Below are 23,812 nucleotides of genomic sequence, written 5' to 3'. Positions count from 1 at the left end.
TCCTCTAAAAGCAGGGCTTTGAAGCAGATTTAGAGATTTCACTGTTCCTTAAAACTAAATGGAAAAGAAACTGATGGTTTTACAAAAGAGAAAGAATGGCGATTTATTTTCTACTGAAAATGCAGCAAATACCCTGTTGTTTCCTCTGCCTCTGTTGAATTATAGTGTGGTCAGTTGAAATTGATATTCAGGTCAAAATCATTCTTTGGAACTGGTAATTCTTTGTGGATTTAATCTGTTTCTTATATGTTACTTTAAGACATTTTAAAAGGAACTTCACAGGTTTCCAGGAAACTTTTGGCCATTTCATGAAACAATAACATAAAACAAAATGGTTAGTGAAATTGGTGACAAAATGCTTCACGTTTGTTGAAATAAAACAGTGGTATGTTCCATTAAAAAATGCGTAAGAAACAAAAAACACCTCCAACTGGGATTCTGACTCAATATTTTCTTCTCATCTCCATGCGGGCTCTTAAATACAAGATATGAGTAAATATGGATGTCCCTTGGAAACCAAAAGACTTTGAAGAAAAATGTGAAAATATATGTTAAGGGTATGTATGTTAGAGCAGTTTTGATTTAGAACCTTTTTTGTATAACCATAGTAGTTACAAAAATCTAACTACCTATTAAGTTTATTTTGTTTCCATATTTAACCCCAATTACCCTATGCAGGGGAGTTCTTTCAAAATGTAATTCCCCATCTCACTTGTTTTTTCCTGCTTCTGCAAGCCTTTTTCTCCTCATGTAAATTGCAGCAGGTGCACAAAATTGAAGACATCACAATTAAATGTAATCAAATATTTTAGGCACTAATGAACAGCTCCAGGAAAACAAGTCAAAAGGAAAAAAAAAAAAAAAAAAGCCTTTAAGTGAGTGGATTTTCAAACATCCAAGGCACCATAGGACCAATTAAGAGAGTCATACCAGGACACATACTGACACTAATTATCTTTGAGTTCAGGGAAATAAAAAATAAAAGCAACAATTATCATAATAAATCTCCACACTGTGCTTGTAAGTTGTGCTAATCTACAACACACCTGGGTTTCAGATATTTAAGGCGAATACTCAGTCAGTTGATAACGACTTCACATAGGGGCTCATGGGACATTTTTTCCTTCCTGTGATCTGCCATTCAGACAGAGGGGCTAAAATGATGTACAACAGCTATGTCTGCTTTATTTCGCATCACTCACATGAGTTGCAGACAGAAGCACTGCATAACTTATTCAATAAAGTAAGTCACAAAGCCAGCATTCTCTTTAGGGGATGTTTATTTTAAAAGAAGGAAAAGTCAAGAACAGATATTCAAGGTAAAAATTTGAATCGTAGGAGTCTCAAAGTCCCAGGACGTATCTGTAAATTTATTCTCCCTGAAGCCAGAAAGAATCTTACTAAAGAGAACAAATATTTCAGTCTGGGAATATGGGTTTTCATTTTTAAAATGCACAGGAAGGGGCAGAGAAAGAAAGGTAAGTGCTATAAGCCAAGAGGAATAGAAAGAAAAAAAAAGTTATTAAAATTGATCTAAATTCAACTGATAATTTGAAACAAGATCATAATATTTTAACAAAAAAAGAACATATTTAAACATTGGAAGGTTGCTAGTTTTCTATAGTCAAGGGAGAGATGAACATAAATATATTAGAAAGAACTATACAAATGTTTTATGTTGAATGACCTCGATATGGCCCTGGTATAAATGTAAAATAACCAACTCACCTTTCTAAATTTGGGGGTAATAATTTAATGCACTAATACGTATTGGTATACTCCTGGAAGATAAAACAGATGCTTTATTTGTCTTCTTGTCCTTTTACTTCCTGTACCCATGGATATTACTTCCTTCCTGAGGAAAGACATATTTAATTTATATATCATTTAAAAGTTTTCTACATCAGTTTCAATATATGTGACCATGATGCTTATGCTGAAAATATAACTTTGATTTATTTTATTTCCTTAATCAGTTGAGGACTGTGAAAATGTGTGTGGTAATTTCTCAAGTGTGAAAAAAAAATGATGTTAGGTGGCATGTGATGTTTGTATGCATATTGTTTGTGCAATTTTTGAATATGTTTCTAATGTATAGTGCAAAACAGAGAACACATATGTAAGTGTACTTAGGATTTTTAAAATCATTTTGTTTCTTAGATCCACAATTTCAGTAGAGCTTCTAATCTGGAACTGGACAAAACAAAGTATGCAGTTCTTTACGAAGTACTGCTTCTTAATTCACTAGTCCCAGTACACAATGGAAATTCATTTTTAAATTATGCACTTTGTAAGATTTTGATTTCTTGAAAATTATATGCCTTCAGATTAAGCAGCAAACATTTAGTGGAAAAATATTAATTATTTTAATTAGACATTTGCACTTAGCTGTATAAACTATGACATGCTCAAATGTTTAGTCCACCATTTTTTTAATATGAATTCATAATTTAAAATTGTAGTTGAGGGCTTCCCTGGTGGCGCAGTGGTTGAGAGTCCACCTGCCGATGCAGGGGACACGGGTTCGTGCCCCGGTCCGGGAAGATCCCACATTGCCGTGGAGTGGCTGGGCCCGTGAGCCATGGCCGCTGAGCCTGCGTGTCCGGAGCCTGTGCTCCGCAACAGGAGAGGCCACAACAGTGAGAGGCCCGTGTACCGCAAAAAAAAAAAAAAAAAAAAATTGTAGTTTAGTTCTGAAAAAATTTCTTAGTTTTTTATCAAATTTAGAAAACATAAAAAACTGACAGATTTTATTACATCAAAATTTTAAATGTATTTATAATAAAATACATGATAGAAAAGATTTAACAGATAATAAATTGGAAAAAAATATTTGCAACACACATATGAAGAGTTTATAACCTAGTAAAAACATTACTTACAAACCACTTAAAGAATATTTTAAATGTCCAAATTTCCTATAAAAGAGAGTATTAAATTAGAATAAGTATATAAAATTGTGCTAAAATTTACTAGTAGTTTAGGAAACGCACACTTAACTGACATTTTTCAAAGATCAACTTATAAAAATTAAATCAATTGATAATACTTAATATATTAGTCACCATCATAGTAAATAATAAATGGGTAAATATAAATTATGTTTATTAAAGGTTTTCATTTACAGTATTTTTATTAATAGGAAATTAGAATCAATGCGTAGGTCCATCATTTAAAGATTGAGTAAATAAATTGTAGTGCATTTATAAACAGATTATATTAACCATTAAAAATTAGAATTTTAAGCTTACTAACGTGAAAGAATTCTATAGCATATATTTGAGTGAAAGTTGGAGGTATTTAAATATTTCATAGTATTATCTTATACAATATATTTAAAGCAAAGAGTGAATATTTATATATATACACACACATAAGAATAAATTCATTATGTATAATAAACTGTTATGGTAAGAGCAGCTATATCTAGGAGCTAGGCTTAGAGGCACTATTCCCTGTGTATATGTCTGTATTTTTCAAATGATTTTAAAACTCAGAAAACTATCCCCATAATTTTACATTTCTATATTTGCTCAGATTGTTTTTCACCATATTTGTCTCATTAAAGATTTAAGTCTTTCTCTTTTTCTGTTACGTTAAAATTTTTTCTGTTATAACTAGTATTGTGATTAGTAGTTATATGCACAATTATTTTTTCAATTTGGTATTATTCTTTTAGAAGAGAGATTATGAACTGGAATAACTGGGCCAAAGAAAAGAAATATTTGGGGGTTATTTATATTAGTTGAGAAATTACCTTTCCAAAATGTACTGGTAGTATATATTTACGTTAAACTACTACAAATAGGGTAGCAAAGCTCTTATTTGTTATTACCCTTCTAACTTCAGGGAGAGAAAGACCAGCATTTGTATATCTTCAATGCATTTTATATACCAAAGAACATAGAGTAAGAAACCAGAATACTTTTATGCAGCTTTACAACTGATCTGCCATATGATCTGTGCACAACTTGGTTTTTCATAAATGTTTGGACTGGAATAAAAAATACCACAGGTCATTTACAAATGAAAATTCTATGGTTGAAAATAAAATGTATTCTTTTTTTCTCCCCTCATTCTCTCAAGCTGGCAGTAGACATGTTTTGCTGGCAGAAAGATTGTTTTTATAAATGAGCAAACATTGAGATGGCAATCAGAAATTTTCACATAAATCCAATTCATGACTTCTAGGGAACTCGGAAGGTTTGGCCCCACTGGCCCCGCATTTCAGGTGGTGAGCATCAACTGGGCCTGTTAGCCATGGTCTCTACCACTCCCTGTTGCTTTGCCTGACAGTGACTAAAGGAGTTAATTGCCGTTTCAATCGCATTTGAACTCCTTTGGTAGGAAAATAGTACTTATACTGTTTGGCCTCACTCATTTGCATGTTTTGCAAGTATTCGTTTACATCCCAGATCTGCTCTTCTCAACTGCTTTAGTTTCAAGAACTGAAGGAAAAAAGGATACATATGTTAAACTGTTATTTGCCCTGACGTACTATGATCTAATGTCCAAGTTTTCTGACTAGACTTACTGTTTACCCTTTAACTTTAATGTTCTCCTTTGTAAACTCATACTTAGTCCTGGAAATTCCTGACATATGTATGGCCTTGCCATTTTCGACCCGTGATTTTCCCTCTGAATTTATTTTTTCTTTGTTAGACAGTTTTCATTTCTCTAATGCTAGAATGTTTTGAGTGCTTACTTTATATTTTATATGTCCCATGATTGGTACCATTTTCATTATCCAGTTTAAGAAATTCATCTAAATTGCAATTTTATTAGTAAGGTTTTTCTCCTTATTAAGGATAGAGACTTGTGTATAATTGAACAAAGTTGAAAGACTGAACAAAATGAAGAAGCATATGGTAAGCTTTAAAAAATGATCATTCAATATATTTAACAGGATGCGGCTGCATTTTTCTTAATAAATGTAAAAAATATCGGGACATCTCACATCATTAAAGTCATGTGTGTCTATTAAACCTTTGAATTTAATTGAGGTTTAAAACCATGGAGCAATTGTAAATTTTAAGAGCCTGAAAAGGATTTTTTTTTTTTTTACAATTAACCATGCATTTTCTTTGAAGCAAAATTCCATTAAATACTTTTTTATGACTTTCTACTTTGCTTTTTTTGTTTTAATTTTACTCTCCAGTGGGCCACATCCTACAATCAGTGCTAGGAGGGGAAGAGAAATGAGGATTAAAAATAAAGGATTAGAGGGAGGTGTGTGGAGAAAGAGAGGATGAATGATGTGTTTCCCTTGAATATTTTATTTTCTTAATTGAAAACAAAATGCTTAGGACCTGGGGAGACCAGCCACTAAATTATTTTTTTTGTATGTACAAAGCAGATCAATGAACCTGTTTATTCCTAAAACTACCCTGTTATGTGGAGGGATAACCAAAAAGAGAATATACAAAAATGTCTACTTATTTCTTTGTCTTTCATTCCTTTCCACAAATGTCAGTACCAAGGGAAATATATGAAACATCATACTCAGTGGAATCTTGTTAGAAATTATGAAAAAAAAATAGAGGGCTCAGTTTTTTCAAGTAAGAAAGGATGAACTAAATTTGTAAAGTTCTTAAGGTATTTTCTTTTTTGTCCTGAAAAAGCAAAGCCAGGATTCCAAGTTTTGAGAGGTTTTCCCAAAAGACTTACTATGACAGGCTGGTGTCAGGCTTATTATTGCAACAATTAGTCTAATAATTTTAATAAACCAAAAGAAAAACTCAAGAATTTGTATCTTATATCTTCCTATTCTTGTCTATTTATATGTCTTGTATATAATTATTATATCTGGAATTTCCAGTGATTATTTTTTAATTTCTGGATTTTATATTTAGATGTCTTGAAAAAACACTTGAAATACATACTCTGATATATACATATATATACATATCTTGACTTTTCATGAAGAGCTCTTTACCTCCTTAACTTTTAAATCCATCTTTGCTACCTAGTTAAACAAATTTGATAATGTACTCAAGCTACTCAAATTTGCATCACTGCTAAAACTTAATAAAGGATGATCCCTTAGTTATTAGCCTCAGTTCTTCGCTAAAAATAAATTATCCTCTCCATACAATGAGAATTTTAAAAGAAATGATTGGATCCATTCTCTAATTGCTTATTTTTTAAAAAGTGACTTTCTTCTTCCTTTTTTTTAAACAACGTTTCACAAAGAGCATGTCATGAGGTAACTTGTATTAGAATTTTTCTTAATATTCTGATTAAAACATACATGTTGCACTTATACACAAGTGAAATGTTTAAAAGAGATTTAATTTGTAAGGAAAACAGCTGCTGACATGTAGGGTTTAGAGATTACTTACTCATTTTATCTTTATTATATTATTTGAATTTTTCAGGAAGCTCCCTCTGAAATGTCACTCTTCTACTATTAAAAAAGCATATCACTTAAACTGGGGCTGGGGAATCTCACAAAATAAAAGCATAAAATAATCATTTCAAATCATCATAACCACTCTGAAGGAAATAAATATGGTGCTGTGATAAAGAATGGAGACAGGATTTATTGAAGGGGCTAAGGGAGGCCTCTCTGAGAAAATAGTGTTTAAGCTTAGCAGAGACATGAATGGTAAGGAAGACCCAGATGTGGAAAGAGTCTTCCCTACGGAAGGTGTCAATGTCCTAATTTGGAAAAAAAGTTTGGATATGTTAGAAACTGCTAGAAGGGCATTTGCTGAAGCCAAATGGCAGACAGCATGCACAACTTTAGGTCAATTTGGAGAGAGGATCCAGGGCCAGATTTTGCAGAGCCTTTTACACCACAGTAAGCAGTTTTAATTTTGAATATTGTTTAATACATTTGTATGTTATGCAGAAGGGAAAAATATTACATGAAAGATGGCAGGAGTGAAAGGATGTTTCAAACAAAAAAAGTCACTGTAGCTTATATAGTGGAAAAAAAAAATCACTTACTAAAACCCCACTGTTTTATCTAGTTATTGCCAGAGATTTCTATGTTTAGAAATAATCTGTAAAGTTGAAAATACAATCTAGATTTCTTTCAATGTTTTTAAGATTGGCCACATGCAATCATAGGACACCCAATAAAAATCCACCTTCAGTAAAATAGCATAAGAAATATGCCAGTCAACTCATTTAGCATGAGTAGAAACACAGTGGGTTTCACCATCATACTTCAGTGTAAAAGTTAATTTTATATTTTGGGCAATTTCAAAATGCTGAAAAAGGAAATGTTTGTATAACATATAAACAGCTGGAGCATAATCTATCAATGATATTGTAATATCTTCATAAAAAAAGAAAGTATAAAATTCTACCATAAATCATTTAAAAGTTATTTATGACACACAAATCATGAAAACACTCAGAATGGCAAATTCACATGGCCAGAAAGATTTTCTTCTTTTGCTTATAGAGCTGCCTTTTGAATTCATACTGCTGTATAAAAGAGCCTATATTGTATTGCTTACATTTGTTCTTTCACTAAATAATGAGAATAATTTATTGTCACACTTTGTCACAGTGTACCTTTTATATCTTTACGGGGAGCTACTTTTGATATTTTTATAATTATCACAGAGTCTTTATAATATCATCAGTCCCTGGAATTTAATTCTTTGTGTTCATCCAGATGTTTAAAAAAATTACATATACTTTTAGTAACTTTTTATTTAAAATAAATACAATTATTGATGCCATTTTCTCCAAATATGTCACAGTAATTTTAGATTGTAAGCATGTGGGTGTATATGTGTTGAGTTAAATTTATTATTCATAACAGGCATTTGGAAATAAAAGCATGCAGTACTGTATAGCAATGAGAACATCCAAGTAAATGGACTGAATTTTCTTTGTCATGTGTCTAGAAAAGCAGAAGTAAATTATATTAAAAATAAGATAGTTGAGAGATAATATAGTTGGAAGATTTTTAAACCCCTTTGATATGACTTTCTTTTTTTTTTTTTTTTTTTTTTCTTTGCGGTACTTGGGCCTCTCACTGCTGTGGCCTCTCCCGTTGTGGAGCACAGGCTCCAGACGCGCAGGCCCAGCAGCCATGGCTCATGGGCCCAGCTGCTCCGCAGCACGTGGGATCTTCCCGGACCGGGGCACGAACCCGGGTCCCCTGCATTGGCAGGCGGACTCTCAGCCACTGCACCACCAGGGAAGCCCTGATACGACTTTCTTATCAGTTGAGGAAAAGAAGTGAAACATATCTCTAAACTACATACATATTTGCTGATGTTGCTTTAAAACATATTCACTCCCTTCACAGTCTTCTTTTAGGCCATTTGTCCATTTCTTGCCCATATTTATATCCCATTGTAGAGACTAGGTCAATAAAGACACATTTTTTTACAAAAATAATTTCAAAAATCATACTGCATGATATTCTTCTTCAAATCTAAATATGAGTAAAAGTTTGCAAAATGCTTAACTTAATCTGGTTTCTAAATCTGACCACGAGTATCCACTCATCAAATAACTTACGCCATTCAGAATTATCCCATTTTGAGTTATAACTTTTCAAAGAAAAAAACATGAGTTTGTTACATGTGTTATAAAAGCATTATAAAAGGCAGTTCTGTGTTTTATGCTAAATGTTCCTTATTTCATATAAACAAAGGAATGCCTAGAAAAGGGGAATTGAAAAAAAATATATCAGTCATTTTCTTTCCGTCCTATATTGTTGGAGGAAATTGTTCTGGTTGATTATGAGGCTTAATAAATTTCCTTGGCTCATCATAATCATCCCTGTAGTAATTAGGCAAGCAAACGAATTTGAATTATGTTTTCATTTCTATTTCTGATGAAATTTTCTTTATATTTTTGGACCTCAACTATGTATATTTATGAATCTCAGGACTAAAAATGCAGTAATGCCATTATTTTATCCTCAATAAAATGTTAGCCTTATTTTCCTTCTGATCAATTAAAATGTATCAATATCACATTTTCTCTAAGAAAATGTAGAGGTACTGCTTGTGTTAGTTATCAATTACTATGTAACAAATTACTTGAAAATTTAGAATTTAAAATAATAAACATTTAATAATAAGACAAGTAAACCTGATTTTTTAAATTGGGCAGAATATTTGAATAGTCACATGTCCAAAGAAGATATGCAAATAGCTAATAAACACAGGAAGATGCCCCACATAATTAGTCATTATGGAAATGCAAGTCAAATGACATCTTACACTTACTAGGATGGCAGATTTCAAAAGGCAGGTAAATTTTGGCAAGGAGGTAGAAAAATTTGAGCCATCAGACACTGCTGGTGGGAATGTAAAATGGTGCAGCCACTTTGGAAAACAGTCTGGCAGTTCCTCAAAAATTTAAACATGGAGTTGCCGTATGATCCACAATTCCATCCCTAGGCACATACCCAAGAAAAAGGAAAATGCATATGTCCACTAAAAAACTTACAAATGAAGGACCAAAGCACTTTTGGGCTATTATTATTTATAATAGCCCAAAAGTGGAAAAAACACAAATATCTATCAATGGATGAAGGAATATCCATACAGTGGAATAAGATTTGGTAAAATAGAAAGGAATGAAAAAGCACATGCTACAACATGGGTGACCCTCAAAAACACTATATTTTAAGTGAAATAAGCCAGTGACAAAAGACCACATATTGTATTATTCTATTTATATGAAATGGCCATAGTAGGCAAATGTATAGAGACAGAAGTCGATCAGTGGTTGCCTAGGGCTGAGGAGTAGAAAGTAGGAGGTGGTGGAGGGGTGGGAGGTAGGGGAATGATGGAGTAGGGAGTAACTGGTATTGGGTAAATTTATTTTTAGGATAATGAAAATGTTCTAAAATTACATTCTGGTAAGAGTTGCATAACTTTGTAAATGTATTTAGAACCATTTAATTGGACACTTCAAATTGGCAAACTTTAGGATATGTTATTTATATCTCAATAGAACTGTTACAATAAAAATAACAAGCATTTATTATCTTACAATTTTTGTGCATATGGAATTTAGGAGCAGCTTGGTTCGTTCTGACGTAGTGTCTTCTTTGATGTTGCAATCAAAATGTCATCTGGGATTGCAGTCACTTAAAGGCTTGTCAGGGCTGGAAGGTTCACTTCTAATTTGGCTCACTCATATTGCTTTTAGCAGGAGGCCTTAGTTCCTTACCTTGTTTCTCTGCCCAGAGCAGCTTGAGTATCCTCATAATATGGCAGATGGCTTTCCCCAAAGCAAGTGATTACAAAAGAGAAAGGCAGAAACCACAATGTCTTTTATGACCTAGCCTCAGATGTCACATGTTGTCACTTCTGCAGGGGGTGGAGAAAAGGGAACCCTTCTATACTGTTAGTGGGAATGTAACTTGGTGCAACCACTATGGAAAACAGTATGGAGGTTCCTTAAAAAACTAAAAATGGAGTTATCATATGATCTAGCAATCCCACTCCTGGGCATATATGTAGAAAAAACAAAAACTCTACTTTGAAAAGATACATGCACACCAATGTTTATAGCAGCATTATTCACAATAGCCAAAACATGGAAGCAACTTGTGTCCATCAACAGATGAATGGATAAATAAGATGTAGTGTATATATATATATATATATATATATATATATTTACACACACACACACACACACACACACAATGTACTATTACTTAGCCATAAAAAGAATGAAATATTGCCATTTGTAGCAACACGGATGGGCCTAGAGATTATCATACTAAGTAAAATGTCAGACAGAGAAAAATATTATATGCTATCACTCATATGTGGAATCTAAAAAAATAATGCAAATCAACTTATTTACAAAACAGAAACAGACTTACAGACATAGGAAACAAACTTATGGTTACCAAAGGGGAAAGGGGAGGGAGGGATAAATTAGGAGTATGGAATTAACAGATACACACAACTATATATAAAATAGATAAACATCAAGGATTTACTGTATAGCATAAGGAACTATATTCAGAGTCTTGTAATAACCTATAATGGGAAAGAATCTGAAGCCATACACTGGAAACTAACACAATATTTTCAATCATCTGTAGTTAAATAAAATTTTTAAAAAGGATAGTCTTAATGATATTGAATTACATAGATACTACTCCTTAGTTTTCAGTTATGGCTGTTCCTTCTATATGTTACTTATATTACAAATCAATATGCTTTATGTAAATGAATTGAACAGTAATTAAGAGCTGAACTAAATGAGCTCTAGCTCCTTCGGTCTCAGGAAAAGACACAGAGGTAGGTTTGGGAAGGGTTTGAGCAGGCGACAAGGAATAATATCAGTTGGGGTCGTAATAGAGCTGCTCAAATATTTGAAAGGATACTATGCAGAAGTCCTAAAGCTATATTTTATTGCTATCAAAAATATAAATAAGATAAATAATTGCAAGTCAAAAGAGACGTATTTTGCTTCAACATCATTACAAAAATAGAAAACCAACAACTTTCCATGAGCTATTTAATAAGATGCTAAGCATCTTCCTCATCAATGAATTTTTTCACACAGAAGCTGGATGCCATCTGCCAGGATAGCTGTAGAAGGCATTTCTGCATTCTTGTAGGAGTTTGGAAAAGATGACATTGTATATCCTTTCCAGCTCTAAGTAAACAACCCACATTTACTGAAATGTCTTTAATTTGCAAGGTTTTGCACTAGGTTGCGAGAGGCAGAGATAAAGACCACAAGCCCATAAGAAACTTCAGCCTAGATATTAAGCCAGATCATTCAGTAAAATTGTAAAATTATAGAGTGAGAACACAAATGCTCTGTGAGCATAGAGGTGGAACAAAAACTTGAGAGGTAATAGAGGAGATGATGTGGTGAGTCCTGAAAGATATATAAGAAATAATGTGAGAACAGAGGAGAGAGATATTCTATAGTTCTGATCAGTATGTATGTGCAATATGTCCTTAATATGTTCACCTGCTATAAGAGCAAGAAGAAAACTTAAGAACATACATTGTCTGTACCATAGTTACTTTTAATTCTGTGTATGCAGTTACTCTAAACTAAATTCAAGTACCATTTAAGAGTCCACAGTAAAAAATACAAATGTCAGCACCTTTTCAGCTTGCAAACCACAGGGGAAAATATATACATAAAATCCTGCTAAATAATTGGTTTTCTAAAAATAAATAAATAATTGGTTTTCTTAGAGCATTGCAATTTAGAAACAACTATTTTAAGTACCTTGTTTTCTTGTCCAATTAAAGAAATCCTCAGTAGTTAATAATTCCCTTCACATCTCAGTTGCCATCCGAAAAAAAAAAAAAAAACTTTGTGAAATTCCTTAGAGATGTGGGATTAATAGCATGAGATCCCTTTATGATGGGTGTAACAAATATAATATTCAAAAGGATGCCTTCAATAGAGTAGATTAAGTTGAGAAGTATTGCTTTAAAAAGTCGTTAGTACTGTAGTAGGAAAGACATACCTCAAATTCTATGGAGCTGTCCCTATTTCAAATATTGTTTTATTGTAAAATATACATTTTAATTTGAGGTCAGAAAGTATAACAGAAGATAACTGTAAACATCCAGCCTTGTGCAACATCCTCCCATAGTGAATAGGGCTGGCCTGTGTAGAAATTAGGATACTGTAAATGTACACCATTTATTTTTTGTAGACTTTTTGATGATGGCCATTCTGACCAGTGTGAGGTTACACCTCACTGTAGTTTTGATTTGCATTTCTCTAATAATTAGTGACATGAAGTATCTTTTCATGTGCCTGTTGGCCATCTGTATAAGACCATCTTCTTTATTTAATAAAACCCCAAATGTGTTCATGGCTCATCTTATTCTTGTGGTTTCAGGAATACAGAGATTCAGCATTTCTTTTTTCCTCAATATCTCCTTGGAACTCATTAACAGCATATTTTATTGCTACCAGCTAAATCTGAAACTTTTCTTTAATATATTAGATTGTTCTAAAAATTATGGAACTAACTGTAAATAATGCAGGATAAAAATAAATTATATTTCATTGGTTTAATAGTAGTAATAGCATTTATGAGCAGTTAATATGAGCCAGACATTTTGCTATATATGTCACATGTCTTAACTCACTAGATTCTCACAAGAAAAAACATAAGAATTATCAGTATTATCCTCTTATGTAGATGCCAAAACTGAGGCTGGCAGAATTGAGCCCAAATTACAAACCCAGGCAGTCTAACTCTAGAACTCTTCCTTTTTTTTTTTTCAACATAATATTAGAATCATTTTAAACTTTGGCCCTGTTACCTATTTTTCTAATTTTGTTTCTATTTCAAATATGATGAACATAAAATATAAATATGATTTCTATACACTTTTCTCTATTTTACTGACAAAAGAAAGTGGCTTAAAATGGAACTTTAGTGGTTCAATAGCATAATGTTGAACCCTTTCCCCAACGTACAACACTGGTTACTCATGATCTGTATTTTTTTAGTAAGAAGAAAATGTCATATGTAACAGGAAGTGCAGTGCTCTGGGCATGATGAATCATGGGTCCTCCCTCTGCTTTTAGCATTTCTTGTGGTTCTGTTCTCTGCTAATGTTTTTAACCTCAAGCTGGAAAGGAAACAGCTGTAGCTGTTAGCTGTTTTAGAAGTTACATGACGGAGTTCAGAAATGTTTCTCTGCCTTTCCTAGCAGGGCAGAAGTTTCCCAGTTACATCTTTGTCAAGAAAATGGGAACACAATCATTTGTTTAGACAAAAGTATCTGAGTAGATTAGATGTTAGGGAGCCAAACAAAATGAATATAATGATTGGTAAAGGTCATATTATATTTTCTCAAATCTAAGTCACCATCAATTTTAAGACACATTATTTTAGGTGCCACTGAGAAAATATTTTTATAATTAAACTCTGCCACATCATTTATTGTAAGATATGTTCTTATTTCATAGATGCTAAATGTGGGGAAAAAATACATCTTAGAGTCAGTGAAATACAGCATAACCTTACATTTATTTAGTACAAATGAGAAAACTAAGGTACAGAAATACCAGTTTGACAATGTCATAAAATTAGAACTTGAGCCCAGATTTGTTTTGTAACTCTATATTCAAAGTTCTTGCCTCAAAGTGCAAGTGACCGTTTCCTCGGTCTTTTATTTTTTTCCTTCTTCTCTCTGTATCTACTTCAGAGACAAAAATATGACTTTGGTCTTGATTAGATTGTTCTATCAGCCATCTGTTTGAAAACAACCAGTAGGAGCTTCCAGTAAAGAAATACGTACTGTCTGAAACTAGGTCATGGTTCGGACTTCCAGTGAAAGACTAGGTGAGTGTATAAACAAACTTCCTCCCTAGAAAGGAAGTCCCAAGTATGAGATTATACTAGGAGGGAGTAAATCCAAGGGACTTAGTAAACTTGACAAATTCAATTATTAGACCTGGGGTGAAAGTCTTTAAATACTAATAAAGGATTCAAGAAATAGAACTTAAATATATAGTACATCCATATGGATGTTGGTAGAAAGGCATTTTAACATAGCAGTTGATAAAATGGGTTCTGATGTCAGCCTATCTGGGTAAAGAGATAACAATTACTGAAGTGCAAAGGGTCTTAGTTTCTTTATCTGTAAAATAGGAATAATAGCTGGATATACTTCGTAGTATTATTTATAAGATTAAATAATATACATGTAAGGAGCATTGTGCAGTGTCTCACACATAGCAAGGCCTTGATAGTGACAGATGACAACGATGCTGATGATAAAAATGATGCTGGTAGATCTTCCTTTGATAGTTTAGGATACTGTGCTCCTTCTTTATTGACCTCTGATAGTGTTTCTGATAGACTATCATGAAAAAGGAAAGTTATGTTTTGAACTGAATTTAGTCATTGTAAATATCCAGAATCCTAAACCTCTAAAAACCTAAAAATCCTAGTCTAGAAAATAGAAAATGGACAGACCTGATTTAAAATTCTGTATAGACCACTTAAGATCTATTTGACTTAAGGCAATTACTTAACTTTAGCATATCTCGTTTTCTCATCTTTGTAATGAGATAAAATTTATAACCCTTGGAGTTAATCTGAAGCCTAATTTAGGCACCATATGTAAATTGCCTAGCACAATATTTTTGACACATAATAGGAACTTAGAAAAGGCCGCTCAATTTTTCTTTAGAGTAGCCACAGAAATCCTTGGATACTTCTTATTTATCTAACTGAACCTATGTTTCCTCAAGCAATCAAAATCAAAATGAATAAAAAACGAATTACTATTTTAAAATGTCTGTTTCTAGGGTAACATCAGGATTATGTTGTACTTTCTTCACAAAATCATATATCACTTATATTGTAAGTTAAATTTGGGGGATGTGCCTGGCAAGCTAAACACTCTTTATAATTTACTTTAGTAGATCCAGTTTTATCCTAACTCCTAGTAATCTATTTTCAGATAAAATTTTGAAGCACTGATGATTTGCAACTTGGAATCCTCCTATGTAGTATATAATTTCAAATAAAAATAGGTTATATTATTTTAATCATGTTATTGCAAGTTTTGATTGCATATCCTGAGGTCTTATCCCCAATATCACAATTCCCTATAGAATTAATTGATCCCCTTAAGAATTCAGTTTGATCCCAACAGGAACAACAACAAAAAATTATAATAAAGGTGTTTCCATTGAAGGAAATGAATCGGCTGAGGTGAAATGAATTTCCCATTTTGTGCATTTAAGCAAGTTAAAATTGGTCTTTTATCATACAGTGAGAAGTAAAATAGAATCATGTAGAAGTGCCAGGCATCAAGCTAACCTCTCTCCTTAAACATCTGTAGTTGGAACCATTCAATTACTTGGGGATTTAAAACATCAGACATTTTCACTTGTCCTCTCAGAAGGACAAGTTTCCTACTTACATCTTTATATAATAGATTTTCTTCTGCATTTTTTAAGTGGTGAGCAAAACATTGGCATTTAGGATGAATTTCTTAATTCTTATCCTGATTCCTGGAAAACACACACACACACACACACACACACACACACACACACACATTGCACATATTAAGAGAGTCACAGACCATCTGTGTAATTTATTACCAAGTAAAAGCTTATGATCTGTTTACAAACAGTTGTGAAATTATCATCACTGTTTTATTGTTGTTGACATTAATGTTGGAAGGCTGGTATTGATAGATAGGACATGCAGAATCTACCAGAGAGAAAGCTTTATTCCTAGTGTATCGAAGTGTAATGAAAATTCATAAACTGTGCTCCCCATGCTGTTTGTTTCATCTGGATCACTACAAAACCTGAGTCAAATATTATGCCTAAATAAGTAAGGTTTTTGATATCATTTTTTCCTTCCCTCAAAAGTCAATTATGGCTCGTAAAGATCTATTCACTTAAATCATACACATTACTTTTGAAGCACTTTAAAACATACTGCTTCTAATCAAATGCTATTGCAGAATTATTTGACAGTATCAAGGAAACCCTTTGGTGAAATCTACCACCTGAATATGGGATAAAAGTTATTGTTTCTAAACATTTGTATGAATGTTTTTGTGTATATATTTCTCCTTATTTATAGTGTCCTTTTTCTACCTCCTTTGGATCAATTTGAATCTTGCCCATTTCAGTTTTCCTTTCTCCATGATGCTTTTTTTTTTATAACTTCCTTCTTCATTCATTATTTATTCTTCCATTCACCAATTACTTATTGCATACCTACCATATGATGGTCCAGGTTTCTTGGTATTATAGGTAATGTACTTAAGGACTCAAACTCAAATCACTGTCATCTTTAACCAAGGACTATCTATGGCACAGTCCCTGCAGCCACAGTGAAGGCCTCTATATGTTCCGATGCCAACCTCGTTTTCATCTTTTGTGCTCTCTGTTCGAATAGCCCTACACCGAACCCCAACCATTCCCCCTCTAAATGCAGATACACCCAGCTTAGTCAAATCCATTCTGCTACCTCCCCCTCTATTCTCTAATTTTTCACACTTGCAACCAATGCCATGGCCCATTTCAATCTGCAGACACTATTTATCCTCAAGCTCTTGCCTTGTCAACCAACAGAAACGGTCTTTCTCTGCCCCTTGCACCAGCTGGACCAGTCACTCTGTGTGTGTCTCAGTCTCTCCAAGTATGTCATAATCACTGTTCAATATTTAAACAGACTCTGGAATGTCTGTGGAATATTCCATTCTAGAAACTGTTTACTGAAGTAACATTTTTAGCTTTTTGGTGGGCTTTGAGAGTGCTCCTGATGTGAACTTGATTGAATAAGACTTTTTTCCCTTGTTTTTAGTTTTGATCCTTTAAAAAGTTAAAATCATGTATTAGATTTAATAATAAATGTTCCTTTTAAGATACCTTGAAATGTCCTCCACTGGATCTAGTATTTGGATGTGGACTACAAAATGTTCTCTATAAAAACTCCATCATCTTCTGATAACGTGATATTTAAGTGTCCCTCATCAGTACTTGCTCATGGAATTACTCTTAATTAATAAAGTACAACGTATAAAAGCTAACATTAGCATTTCTAATTTAATTTTCTTGAGCAGTCTGACTACCGCTCAAGTTTTGCCAATATTGCCAAAGATGATACTGCCATTTTATAACAGTAGATGGTGAGAATAATCAGTGTTCCCGTTTTTATAAAGAACATTTTGTCATTTATTCATCTTCAACATTGTGTTAGCTTGAGCATGATTTTCTACCATTATAGCTTTTAAAATGATGATTCTGTTAGCTAAGTTTCATTACTTGCAATTTATTTTGTCACTTATGTATCCCAGGGTACTCTGTGAGGCATATTTACATTACTTGTAGTAATACATAATAATAATAATTCAACAGCAACAAAACAATAACAACTATAAACTAGCATTTTCTTGAGGACTCACATGTACCAGGTATACTATTAAGCACTTGATATAGATTCCAGAATGTAATTTTACAAAAAAACATCTGAAATAGGTACTATTATTATTCCTGGTTTAGGGATAGGAAAAACCGAGGCTTAAAGATTAAATTATTAGTCTAAGCATACACAAATAGGAAATCCTAGAACCTAGGGAGTCTGATTCCAGAGTCAAGGCTCTTACTCATTTTATTATAACAAAATTTTGAGTCATATAGGCACTGCTATTCAACGATTTAACCACAGGTTATACCAAACTCTATCGTTAACACAGGTGTAACCACACCTCCCTGCCAATTATTGGTATGGTGACACTTCATTGCAAAACACTCCTTCTCTACTGTAAAAGGCACACTACCTAGCACAGACTCTGCTATCCCAAGTTCCTGATCACTGAGTATTCAGTGAACTAGAAAGCAGGAGTGGGAGGGACATAAAGTTTTTTGCCTATCCAATGTCAAAAGAGTTTAAGACTACAATGTCTTCAATGATAGAGCACAGCACTTAACAGACGTCACCTGTATCTACTTATGATCTGGTTACCGACCCAGGTTCTTGGACTCTTTAGTCAATAGAAATTGATAAGAGGCCAGAGTATTCAGGCAAGGCTTTATTGGGACTCGTGCTAAAGCACGAAGGAGTGAAAACAAGTAACACGTTCCCTTGCTTGCTCCTTGAGGGTGGGCGAGCTGGTTCTTTAAATGGGGTGAGGGTGGGGGCAGATCCGTAGGTTGGGGCAGATCTGTAGTTTGGGACAGATCCGTAGGTTGGGCCAGAGGGGTGGCTTGGTGGTGCTGTGTGTGGGGTGCGTGCACAGGACCCTGCTTTTCCTCCAGACATCTTAGAAGTGGCAGTTGGGTTTTTGGTATTTTTAATCCTCAACATAACAAATGCAACAGTGGACAAAGCCAGTCCCTTTCTCCTTGTCATCTGCATTCCTTAGCCTGTGTGTCTTCATAGCAAACTGGGAAAGTACACTGAGTTCAGGGATGAAGTTTTAAAATAATTTTTTCGGGGGGGGGATTTTTTGTAGAGCAAAGGATCTGGATGTATCTGCCAATCTATTGCTTAATTGAAAGCTGAGTTCCAGAAGCAGTGATACTACTACTAATAATGACTACTACTAAGACTAACAATAAAAACGTGGGGTGAGTGATTGCATATATAGAAAAAATAAATACCAGTGAAAGACACAACAGTCATCCCCAGACAAGCCTCGTTTTCATCGGAAAGGAAAATTCTTCCTAATAGTTTTACCTCTCGGTTGTTTTCAAGTGTACATTTGAAGGAAGAGGTGTCAGTCTAACCCAGTATTTGTCAATCATGGCTGCACCTTAGAGTCATCTGGAGATGACTCTGAGGTGACACATGCCAATGCCTGCTCGCAAGTGTGGCACAATTGAAGCAGATTCTCTGGGGCTGGAACTCCCAGTGGTAAGTTTTAGAAGTTCCCCAAGTGATTCTATTGTGCAGCTAGGCTTGAGTAACTTTGTTAACTATATATATGTGTGAACAGATAGATTGAGTGATAGAGGGAAAGAGAGTTTTTGTTTGATAATTGTGTAGAATTGAAAGTAACAAGTTTTTTCCCCCCCTTTCTTTTAACTGAGGATATTGATAGTCTTAACATTGTGGGTATTTAAGAATGGTAGCAAATATTTATAACATTACCTTTAAGAGTACTTTACTTCATTTGACTTCTTGTTCTTATACGACCTCTGCTTACAGAAGCTAAATTAGAAAACAGTCCTATGGTAGAAGTTTAAAAACTGTTTGGAAAACTGCAGAGCATTTTTCCCTGAAGAACTCTTCATTACAACCTTCCAGGGAGCCCTAGATTTGATGAGGGGAGAGAGGAGATTAATCAGTCTATAGGATCATTTATTTTTTATCCTTTCTCCGGAGGCTATCAGCAAGGGCACCTACATAGGAGACTTATTTTTGTAACGTGAACAATTGTTCTTTAGGAATGAAAATTTGTTCCACTGACAAAAGATGTGAGAAAGCTTAGGGTGCCCCCTTGAACTGACTGACACTTATCACAAAAGGTAAATCTGCTAAAAATATTTTTTTAAATACTTGAAATTCTCTCCCAATATTTTCTAAAGTGCAGAAGAAAGAGAAATCAACTTCTGGAAAAAGTCAGAAAGAACAGAAAGGTTAACAAGCCTCACAAGAAAGCAATTTTCTAAAAAGAAAAAAAAAAAAACTCATGGTTTTCTAAAATTGAAGAAAATTATTTCTTCAAAGAAAATGTCTCAAAGTGTCCTTAAAAAATATCGGTCCCTGTTAAAATCAAATTGTGTCATTTTTATCGAAGTAACTATAGATTTGTCAATTTTGTAATTGGCTTGGTTGGGTCATCCAATTTGACACCTGTGGGGATTTTACCACAGGGCATTCTTGTCAATTTTTTAATAAATTCCACAGATTGAGAATGGTAAATAAGAAATGATATAGGGCTTGCAAAGTCAATATTTAATTTAACATAGACTCAGGAAAACTAACACTATACATACACATAATTCTATGGTTTGAGTTTAAAGAAATAAGTGTCTTTATTATAAAAACTGAAAAGAATAAAAAAGAGATCAAAGTACTAAAAGTCATGAGACTGTAACAAATCACATACGTCAAAAGGCTAACACATGAGTGCAGTTAATGAGCTCACTCATCTAAGTAGGGAAGCTCCTGGATGCCAAAAACAAGTCCACTAATTTCTTTTTAGAATTGGAACATACCAAGGAACAATATTAATGTTTAACCAACATAGCTTTTCCAAAACGGGCATGCAAGTGGCAAAGGATTTTTTAAAATTAAGGAAAAACCCATTCACAGAGAAAATGAAATAATAATAATTATTGAATTTGAAGATGCAGAGTTTGGAGGAAAACATTCTGAAAGGATCACAGTAATTACATTTTTTAAATGCTAACTTCAACCCATTTTTGAAAAAATATTTGGTTTTATGTTTAAAAGTCTAACATATTCACAATTTAGTGCTTTATTGAATCTTTACATGGATTTTTATGCAAAATATGGTTTCTACTACCTGGTTGTACTGGAGAAACAGAATTAGCCTAGATTTAAATACTACATATTTGAATATTATGATTAAAACCTCAACCGACCAGCAAACTACGCCCAAAACTTTAAAGACATCTAAGCACGCAAGCAGCAAATGTTTACAAAGTCACAGAGAGTCAAATGAAATGAAGACATTGAGTCTAAAAGTAATTTCATTATTAGCTCCTGGAGAGAAGACACCCTGTCTCAATGTTCCTCACGTTGCTTATCACAGTACGTTGCACAACAGCTATTTGTTTAAATTGAATTTTTTTTTTTTCTCTTAAGTCTCAGTTTCAAAGAATGTGACTCTGTGGCTTCCTAATGTCATATGCCTCTCTTTTGTAATTCCAAGACAGTATTTTAAAAAGTTGAACAGTTTTTAGAAATTTAGAAAATAAGAGTGGCACTAGTAGAAATTAGTAGAGTGCATCTAAAACAGGACAGGGAAAATAGAATTGTGTAATTAATGGTTTGGAAAACAATTATATTTATTATTAATTTAGTTTTATTTTATTTTATTTTAACATCTTTATTGGAGTGTAATTGCTTCACAATGGTGTGTCAGTTTCTGCTTTACAACAAAGTGAATGAGCTATATACATACACACATTTCCATATCGCCTCCCTCTTGCGTCTCCCTCCCACCCTCCCTATCCCACCCCTCTAGGTGGACACAAAGCACCAAGCTGATCTCCCTGTGCTATGTGGCTGCTTCCCACTAGCTATCTATTTTACATTTGGTAGTGTATATATGTCCATGCCACTCTCTCACTTCGTTCCAGCTTACCCTGCCCCATCCCCGTGTCCTCAAGTCCATTCTCTACATCTGCGTCTTTATTCCTATCCTGCCTCTAGGTTCATCAGAACCTTTTTTTTTTTGCATATTCCATATATATGCGTTAGCATACAGTATTTGTTTTTCTCCTTCTGACTTACTTCACTCTGTATGACAGACTCTAGGTCCCTCCACCTCACTACAAATAACTCAATTTCGTTTCGTTTTATGGCTGAGTAATATTCCATTGTATATATGTGCCACATCTTCTTTATCCATTCATCTGTCGATGGACACTTAGGTTACTTCCATGTCCTGTCTATAGTAAATAGAGCTGCAGTGAACATTGTGGTACATGACTCTTTTTGAATTGTGGTTTTCTCAGGGTATATGCCCAGTAGTGGGATTGCTGGGTCGTATGGTAGTTCGGTTTTTAGTTTTTTAAGGAACCTCCATACTGTTATCCATAGTCACTGTATCAATTTACATTCCCACCAAAAGTGCAAGAGGGTTCCCTTTCCTCCACACCCTCCCCAGCATTTATTGTTTGTAGATTTTTGATGATGGCCATTCTGACTGGTGTGAGGTGATACCTAATTGCAGTTTTGATTTGCATTTCTCTAATGATTCGTGAAGTTGAGCATCCCTTGATGTGTTTGTTGGCAATCTGTATATCTTCCTTGAAGAAATGTCAATTAAGATCTTCTGCCGATTTTTGGATTCGTTTGTTTCATTTTTTGATCTTAAGCTGCATGAGCTGCCTGTATATTTTGGAGATTAAGCCTTTGTCAGTTGCTTCATTTTCAAATATTTTCTCCCATTCTGAGGGTTGTCTTTTCACCTTGTTTATGGTTTCCTTTGTTGTACAAAAGCTTTTAAGTTTCATTAGGTCCCATTGTTTATTTTTGTTTTTATTTCCATTTTTCTAGGAGGTGGGTCAAAAAGGATCTTGCTGTGATGTATGTCATAGAGTGTTCTGCCTATGTTTTCCTCTAAGAGTTTGATAGTTTCTGGTCTTACATTTAGATCATTAATCCATTTTGAATTTATTTTTGTGTATGGTGTTAGGGAGTGTTCTAATTTCATTCTTTTACATGGAGCAGTACAGTTTTCCCAACACCACTTACTGAAGAGGCTGTCTTTTCTCCATTGTATATTCTTGCCTCCTTTATCAAAGATAAGGTGACCATATGTGTGTGGGTTTATCTCTGAGCTTTCTATCCTGTTCCATTGATCTATATTTCTGTTTTTGTGCCAGTACCATACTGTCTTGATTAATGTAGTTTGTAGTATAGTCTGAAGTCAGGGAGCCTGATTGCTCCAGCTATGTTTCTCTTTCTCAAGATTGCTTTGGCTGTTTGGGGTCTTTTGTGTTTCTATAAAAATTGTGAAATTTTCTGTTCTAGTTCTGTGAAAAATGTCACTGGTACTTTTATAAAGATTGCGTTCAATCTGTAGCTTGCTTTTGGTAGTATAGTCATTTTCACAATGTTAATTCTTCCATCCAAGAACATGGTATATCTTTCCATCTGTTTGTATCATCTTTAATTTCTTTCATCAGTGTCTTGTAGTTTTCAGCATACAGGTCTTTGTCTCTTTAGGTACGTTTATTCCTAGGTATTTTATTCTTTTTGTTACAGTGGTAAATGGGAGTGTTTCCTTAATTTCTCTTTCAGATTTCTCATCATTAGTGTATAGGACTGCAAGAGATTTCTGTGCATTAATTTTGTATCCTGCTACTTTACCAAATTCATTGATTAGCTCTAGTAGTTTTCTGGTAGCATCTTTGGGATTATTTATGTATAGTATCATGTTATCTGCAAACAGTGACAGTTTTACTTCTTTTCCGATTTGGATTCCTTTTACTTCTTCTTCTTCACTGATTGCTGTGGCTAAAACTTCCAAAACTATTTTGAATAATAGTGGTGAGAGTGGGCAACCTTGTCTTGTTCCTGATCTTAGTGGAAATGGTTTCAGTTGTTTTACCATTGAGAATGATATTGGCTGTGGGTTTGTCATATACAGACTTTATTATGTTGAGGTAAGTTCCCTCTATGCCTACTTTCTGGAGGGTTTTT

The sequence above is a fragment of the Phocoena sinus genome, chromosome 3, assembly GCF_008692025.1.
Source record: "Phocoena sinus isolate mPhoSin1 chromosome 3, mPhoSin1.pri, whole genome shotgun sequence".
Classification (NCBI taxonomy): Eukaryota; Metazoa; Chordata; class Mammalia; order Artiodactyla; family Phocoenidae; genus Phocoena; species Phocoena sinus.
This window is presented reverse-complemented; position numbering follows the sequence as displayed.